Source organism: Mauremys reevesii, linkage group 1, assembly GCF_016161935.1.
Source record: "Mauremys reevesii isolate NIE-2019 linkage group 1, ASM1616193v1, whole genome shotgun sequence".
In the NCBI taxonomy this organism is placed as follows: Eukaryota; Metazoa; Chordata; order Testudines; family Geoemydidae; genus Mauremys; species Mauremys reevesii.
Window position 1 is genome coordinate 292,957,290 of NC_052623.1, and position 7,912 is coordinate 292,965,201.

General features: G+C 40.1%; 1 long non-coding RNA gene across 1 annotated transcript; it reads right to left on the reverse strand.

Moving 5' to 3' along the window:
• Positions 1–260: 260 nt before the first annotated feature.
• LOC120397964 lies at positions 261–3,578 on the reverse strand. Its single transcript, XR_005594103.1, has 3 exons — positions 3,541–3,578; positions 2,704–2,742; positions 261–686 (listed from the first exon to the last, which is right to left on the reverse strand). It is a non-coding gene; the product is annotated as an uncharacterized LOC120397964 (long non-coding RNA).
• Positions 3,579–7,912: the final 4,334 nt, after the last annotated feature.

Sequence of the window (7,912 nt, forward strand, 5' to 3'; positions counted from 1 at the left end):
ACTAAAAATATCTGTGACAAAATGGGAGCTGCAGGGTTCCCCGCTGCCCATGGATTCCGTGACTTCCTTAATCATGCTTTAAAGTAAAGGACAATTGTCAGTTCTGCACTGGAGCTCTATGAGGTTGGAAGGATTTACATGATCACTTTAAATTTGAAACATTTTGTGATAACAAGAAAAGAGGCCAAGCAGCAACAATATGTGAGTTTAGCCAGCACAACAATTAGTCCAGTAATAATACAGTATATGTTTCTTCTTTAGTGCTCATCTGTGGATTACAAATGGGATCTGAGTCAGAGCTGGATAAGCCTGGGAATATTGTACTTATATTCAGTTTAGGAGCCAGCAGGAAAATCTATACAGACTTCAAGGCTCATTGAGGACCCTAGCTTTATAGACAGGAAACAATAGATACAAAACATTAAGGAGGCTTAAATGGGAAAAGAACTGATGCTGGATTTTCCCACACAGAATCAATATTAAATAGATAGTATCCCTGTTTTTTCCCCCATATTCAAATAGCCTGACATTTTACTGCTGTTGTTCCCTGTATTTACACAAATTACCAAGAAAAGTAGGTCCCTTGCATTCTTCAGAAAGGGTCTAGTGGAGAAAGGGAGAGTTTCTTGTTTTACTTCCATCTTCATCTGAATTCTTTTAGCTTCTTCCCTTGTTCTTTGTTAAATCTATGAACATAGGGGTACCAATACATTCAGTTACTATTGTTTTTTCCTTTACTTCTTCCTTTGTACTATCCTCAAGCTGTTTTAAATGTCATGGGTAATATGAATATTTTGTTTACTTATATTTACTCTTCTCCTTGTCATCTTTGCTGTTGCTTTCCTACTCTGATCCCATATCATCCAATGCCACAGAAAAACTTTGTTTCCCCCTTCCTCCTTTTTAATGCATTTATTTGTGGACTTTGGACATATAATGATTACAGGGGAAATGATTATAATTCACAATTTGTACTTTGTGGAATTTTACCTCATTCCCTACCCTTCAGATATAGCTGATCTGAAAGCTTCTTCTAAGGAACTCAAAATGGACCGGTTTGTGTTCAAAATATTTATGAACCTTAAAAACATTTTTCAGAAAGGTCCGTTTTCATGTTGCCAACCTTTGAATTTGAAGACCCTTGAATTTTGAGTAGTTTAGCATTAAATCACAAATACTTTGGCAACTATATTCTGGTATCACAACCACTAAGAAGTTCTGCATCTGAATCTGTAATCAGTGAAAAGTCCTAAAAATATACAACAAAGTGTGCAATAGTCAACAGATGCAAAATACAGTTGGAAAGCAATTGGCCCATTGCCAAACACCTTGTATCTTTAATGTAGACACTACGCCATCTTTATTTCCTGTTTTCTTCTTTGTCCATTTTTGTAAATCAACTGCAACCAAATGGGCAACTAGGTCTCTGTCAGTTGAACACTAGACTTCCTTTTTACTCTTATGCTTTTCAACCTCTTAGAAAACAGGCCTGCTCCTACATGGATGTAGTCTGGGGACTGGTTAACTTCCAAAGTTTTGATAAGTCTGTGACCTAGGAACCTCTTGGTGCCAACTGGCAGAGAGCACATGGATGTGCATAGAGTTTTACAGGATCCCCTGGGTCAGATATATGGATAATAATTCACTAAAGAGTGGCATGTGAGGTCTCTACCAAAAGCCGGTAGCCCACTGATCATCATAATCATTGTGGAATGCATGTATGAATAATATTTAAGGAGTTATGTGTCAATACTGAAAATTATGTTCTTAAAGCAGGTAACCAGGAGGTGACATGTCTCAAAGAGGTTCCTTTCAGGCAGGAGGTAAGTAACAGATGTTTATCTCCCTGTCTGGTCATTGTGCATTGTCCGCTTCACAATGGTGATCTATTTGCATACTGAACCTGATCACAAAAATGGACAAGAGAGGGAAGACACAAGTTGACATTGTGACTTCTCTCATGAACGGAAGATCACAGTCATGCCTCAAGCCTGGAAAACTCTGGAAGGACTTTGGGTGAGCCTTGCTCTATGAGGCAAGAAAATATCTAGTTAAGTAATTCTAGACTGTATGTTATGATTTTATTTTATATGTAACTGTTTGTTTCCAATATTTCTACTTGCTATCACTTACATCTCTAATTTTTGTTCAATAAACTTTTACTTGTTTTCACTATAAGCATATTTAAGTGCTGTGTGTTAAGTGGAACAGTGATAAGCTGTACTGCTTTTTTAGAAGCAACAAATATGTGAATACTATGAGTGTCCAGTGGACCAGGGGCTGGACACTCCAGGGAGATGCTTGGAGGGCTTGGGGTTGGAGTTCCTATCGCTAAGCTGTAGAGAGACAGGAGTGCCTCCACAGGCCTAGAGAGGAGTGCTTGTGTTGCCTGTGGGCAGTGGATTTGGAGCTGACCCCTGGCAGGCACAGACAAAGCTTTCTCATGCTAAGGGCAGATGTAGTCAGGTGCCTCACAACACTGGGTACCCCGGGAAGTGTCACAAAGTCCACTAGCAAGCAGTGAGCCAGGGTGGAGGGAGGGTTTGTGGCCATTGGGAGGAGGGTTGGGTTTGGAATTTTGTTTTGAGCAAGTCTGATTACCAACCTCCTTGCTAGAAACAATTTCCTCTCCCTTGCTGGCCTTTTCTGACAGCTCCTATAGTGCCAAAAGCCACTCATATTCGTTTAAATTCTGGAGCCTACCTTCACATCTCAGGCATATCTCTAGACTTTTGGCATTTGCTGTAAAAAACAAGAACAAAACACCTGTTTCTTCTTTCACTGTTTAAAAGAAAATGCTTTTATGGTTATAGACTGCTCTTCTCAACAGTCTTTTGGATTTGGAGTTTTATAGGCCAGAGCTGTACTGAATGAGTTGTCGTTTTTCTTCAGGACTGATACCTAGTAAATGATTATATATATCAGTTCCCAAGCGTTCTCTGTCTGCCTGTTCTGAGACCCTCCCTACAGGGGTTCATACACACAGATGTTTGTTGGTCTATGGATTTAAAAGTGTGATTTCTAGTTTGCAGGAAACGAGAAATGTTGATTTTAATAAAATAATCTCCTACCTCAAATTGCCATTGTCAGCTATAACAAAGACCCAGCCTCGTTGTTGCCCTAAAATTGTTGTGTAGAAGGATCTCAGGCAGTTTAATTTTAGTGAGATTCTAGCCACAGAAAGCACCACCTAATTAGCCTGCTGGCATTGTTGTGATATGATACAACACTATATAGTAACTGCTCACTTAAAGTCGTCCTGGTTAATGTTGTTTCATTGCTGATTAATTAGGGAACATACTCATTTAAAGTTGAGCATTGCTCCCTTATAATATTGTTTGGCAGCTGCCTGCTTTGTCCACTGCTTGTAGGAAGAGCAGCTGGTTGCAGCTAGCTGGTGGGGGCTTGGAACCAGGGTGGACCAGCAGCCCCTCTATCAGCTCCCCCTCCCCTAAGTTCCCGGTGCAGCAGCCACCCAACAGGCTATCAATTGCCGGCAGTTCAGCTGTCCCTCATTCCACTTTTGTGTGCTGTTCCTACCCTCTGCCTTGGAGCTGCTCCCAGGAGCCTCTTGCTTGCTCTGTGGGGAGGGGGGAAATAGGAGGGTTAATGTTAGGGTGTCCCCCTACCCCCTGCTCCTGCCCCCCACTTATCCCTTCTCCATATAGAGCAGGGTGGGGACACGGATGGAGGGAGAGAGCTTGCTGGCCGCAGCTGCTGTCTCAACTTCCTGAGAGTGGTGTCAGCCTACTTGAAGGGGCAATGCACATCTCTCTCTCTCTGTCACACACACACAGGGTGTGTGTCTCTGTCTCTGTCTGCCATGCTGTCTCCCCTCCCTCCATTCGTGCTGCCTTGTAGAGTGTGAGGCTACATTAACAACAATGTGTTAACTCTTGAGGGCTCAGCGGAGTGCTAGTTCATTATTTAGCAGCAAGGCATTCCTCACCCTCTTCCACCCTCTGACTTCACCACCTCAACCAAGCTTCACAATCATAATTTCTGTGTACAGTATTAAATTGTTTGTTTAAACCTTATACTGTGTATGTGTATATAGTATATATATAGTCTTTTGTCTGGTGAAAATTTTTTCCCTGGAACCTAACCCCCACCATTTACATTAATTCTTATGAGGAAATTGTATTCACTTAACATTGTTTCGCTTAAAGTCACATTTTTCAGGAACATAACTACAATGTTAAGTGAGAAGTTACTGTACTGAAGAATAAATTTGACTGTTTTTTTTACCTTTAGAAAGACTCTGGGATACTTGCTGCTTTGCCTCTTGAAGGCTTGAAGTCAGCAAGGTTACCACTGACTTCAGTGAGAACAGAGTTAGGCCAATGCTGCTGCTCCTGAAAATCTTTCCCTTGGGGTACAATTGAAGGGGTATCTGTAGCAAGAGTAATTGAGTGAGAGTACTGTAATGAGTCAGGGAAGGGTGACCAAATCATTCCTTAGCACCATGTAATGGCAGAAATGGCCTGGGATTAAGCAGAATCCCAAAGGGCATACAGATCAGAACAAGAAGTGCAATATGGCAATCAGAATCAGATAATATTTAGAGAAAAAATAGTGTAAGGGCACTAAAATTAAAGGGTGCCCTTACATGGGATCTCCAGGTACCTAAGAAATCCTGAACTTGAACAAGGCAATTCATGCTGTTGTTCCACAAAGTCACCTTTCCCCCTACATCCAGCACAGAAGAATCCTGAAGCCTATGATTTATGTGATGTAGAGAAGCTGCTCTCTATATTTTCAGGCAGTACAACTCACATGATCTGCAGCTGCATAACCATGTCTTGATGAACTATAGTTTAAACACACGCTTTTACTGGCACAATTAGAAAAGTAGTATTTAATGATTGGCGCATTTCAAAAGCCTTGGAAGTTCATTTTGGTCGCAAGAAGTAAATGTTCTCATGCCAATTCACACTGTCCAAGCCTCTGAACTAGGTAAAACTGCACTTTAACTGGCCTTTCTGGTAAGAAACAAGCTTTCTGGGATTTTCCACTTTTGATTGAGCCAGAAATATCACAAAGCCAGCATCTCTCATAGCCACTTCTGGTCTCTGTGAGCATGTCACTAGCACTGGCTTTGAGTGCATGTGATTAGGATCTAGGATTGAGAACTCATCAGCTGGAGACATCAGTAAGCGATTTAGCTTTATTTTTCTTGTAACCGTTTCTGACTTTGATGCCTCATTACTTGCACTCACTCAAAATCTCTCTCTTTGTAATTAATAAACCTATTTTGCTGTTTTAGCTAATCCAGTGTGTTTAAGTGGAAGTGGCCCAGTAACTCCATTTGGGGTAACAAGTTGTGTGCATATCATGCCCTTAAAGGAATAACAGACTTAATATATTCGTACCCTCCGGGAGAGGGCTCGGCAGTACAGGACATACGTTTCGGGGCGGGGTGGGGTGTGTGGAATCTGGGACTGAGAGTGTGTTGGGGGTCACCCTGAAGCATAACCAAGAGCCAAGAGGTGGCTGGCTGGTTACAGCACCCCCCGATGAGGGATAGCTCAGTGGTTTGAGCATTCGCCTGCTAAATCCAGGGTTGTGAATTCAATCCTTGAGAGGGCCATTTGGGGATGGGTCCTGCTCTGAGCAGAGGGTTGGACTAGATGATTTCTTGAGGACCCTTCCAACCCTAATAATCTATGATTCTCCCCTTCTCCATGTGGTTGGAGAGAATCACAGAGGGTCTTCTTTTCTTATGTTTTTGAAGAGGCAGCAGAGGGAGATAGAGAACTAGCAAGCGGTTGTCTCTACCCCACACAAAGATGAATGATCTTCCTCACATGCTCTTCTCATGGCTCTTCCATTGTTATTTCTCTATCGCAATGGAAAGTGCCAAACTGAACAAAGGGAAGTGTCAAGTTAGGATTGCTCCTTACCGTCCAGACAGAGAGGGGGATAGACACAGACTTTTAAAAATGTCCCATTGTATTCTGAGGCTGTGACGTCCAGTCCTAATTTTTTTTATTTGGAGTGGGAAGGCAAAAAGGTATATACATTTAATACTTCACCAGACCCTGACCAGCATCATCCTTGCCTTTCTTATTGCCTTCCAGTCTTCTGCTAGCTGAGGAATTTTTTTAATTGAGGATCTAAGAGGGCAATTATTATATGCTACCTACACTGCACAATTCTTATAAACGCTGCACCATTGTGTGTCTATTTGCCGCATATTCCACAAGGGACATTATTTAATTATCTTCAATTTTTTTTAAAGTTATTTCTGAGCAGCTTCAGGATTTTGATGAGTGGAATGACCTGATTCAGAGTCCCTCACCAGCCACATGCTGAAAGTAATAATAGTACACAATTTCCTCCATTCTAATATGTTGCACAGTAGCTACACTTTAGCACTTCTATTATGAAGCCATTTTCCTTCATAAGTAAAGGTGCTTATTGACTATTTTCATCTAAGAAGTCTCTGCAATCTTATACAAGATGGTTCTTAACATGTGGGCTAGACAGATTTCATTGCCATTTGTCAATCATGATAATCATGTTACACATGATCCTGTGAGGTACAAGACTTCATACTGCTGTCCACCCACATTGATTCACACTTTGTTTACACTACATATATGTAGTCTTTTTTCCATATCTTGACTGTGCTATAGTTACTGTGGAATTAATCATGTAATTGGCAAATGATTGACACCTCCAGTAGTAGAAATAAATCCATTTGACCCATGTTTTGAAATGCAGCAGATCACTAATTGTCACCTCTTTGATCTGCAAACACAGCCATTCTCAATAAAATGCTCTAGAGGGTCTCACTTCACTTCTCAGCAAAAAGTAAAAAGTAAAGTAAGTAAAAATTATATTTAAAAAAACTCCACACTACCATTCATTTACTAGCAGGGATCGGAGTATGAGCAAAAATAACTAATTATTATTATTACAGTTGACTCCTTCTCTGGTGCTAATAAGGAACCCATGAGGCACTGTGAGGGTAGACTATTTTCATTGAATAAGTGGAGTAAAATTTTGACCTGATTGAAGTCAATGCTAGATGTGGCCAGGATTTCCCATGTACTATTTATTTTCCCATTCAAAATTTTTCTGCATAATTAGAATGACTTCAATAAAAGTATTAAATAAATAAATAATCTGATTATTGCACATAGAAGACTTGAACCTGAAAAACCATACATTCAAACACATCACATCACAGAGTCCTAGATAAGGCCAGAAGGGACCACTGTGCTCTTCTCTGACCTCCTGTGTAACACAGGCCATAGGACTTCCCCAAATTAATTCCTGTTTGAAAACGAGTATATCTTTTTATTAGGGCTGTCGATTAATCATAGCTAACTCATGTGATTAACTCAAAAAATTTAATCGCGTTTAAAAAAAATAATTGCAATTAATCGCACTGTCAAACAATAGAATACCAATTGAAATTTATTAAATATTTTGGATGTTTTTCTACATTTTCAAGTATATTGATTTCTATTACAACACAGAATACAAATTGTACAGTGCTCACTTTATTTTATTTTTATTACAAATATTTACACTGTAAAAATGATAAACAAAGGAAATAGTATTTTTCAATTCACCTCATACAAGTACTGTAGTGCAATCTTTTTATCGTGAAAGTGTAACTTACAAATGTAGCTTTCTTCTTTTACATAACTTCACTCAAAAACAAAACAATGTAAAACTTTAGAGCCTACAAGTCCACTCAGTCCTACTTCTTGTTCAGGCAATTGCTAGAACAAACAAGTTTGTTTACATTTACAGGAGATACTGCTGCCTGCTTCTTATTTACCAAGTCACCTGAAAGTGAGAACTGGCATTGGCATAGCACTTTTGTAGACAGTGTTGAGAGGTATTTACGTGCCACATATGCTAAACCTTCATATGCCCCTTTATGCTCCAGCCACTA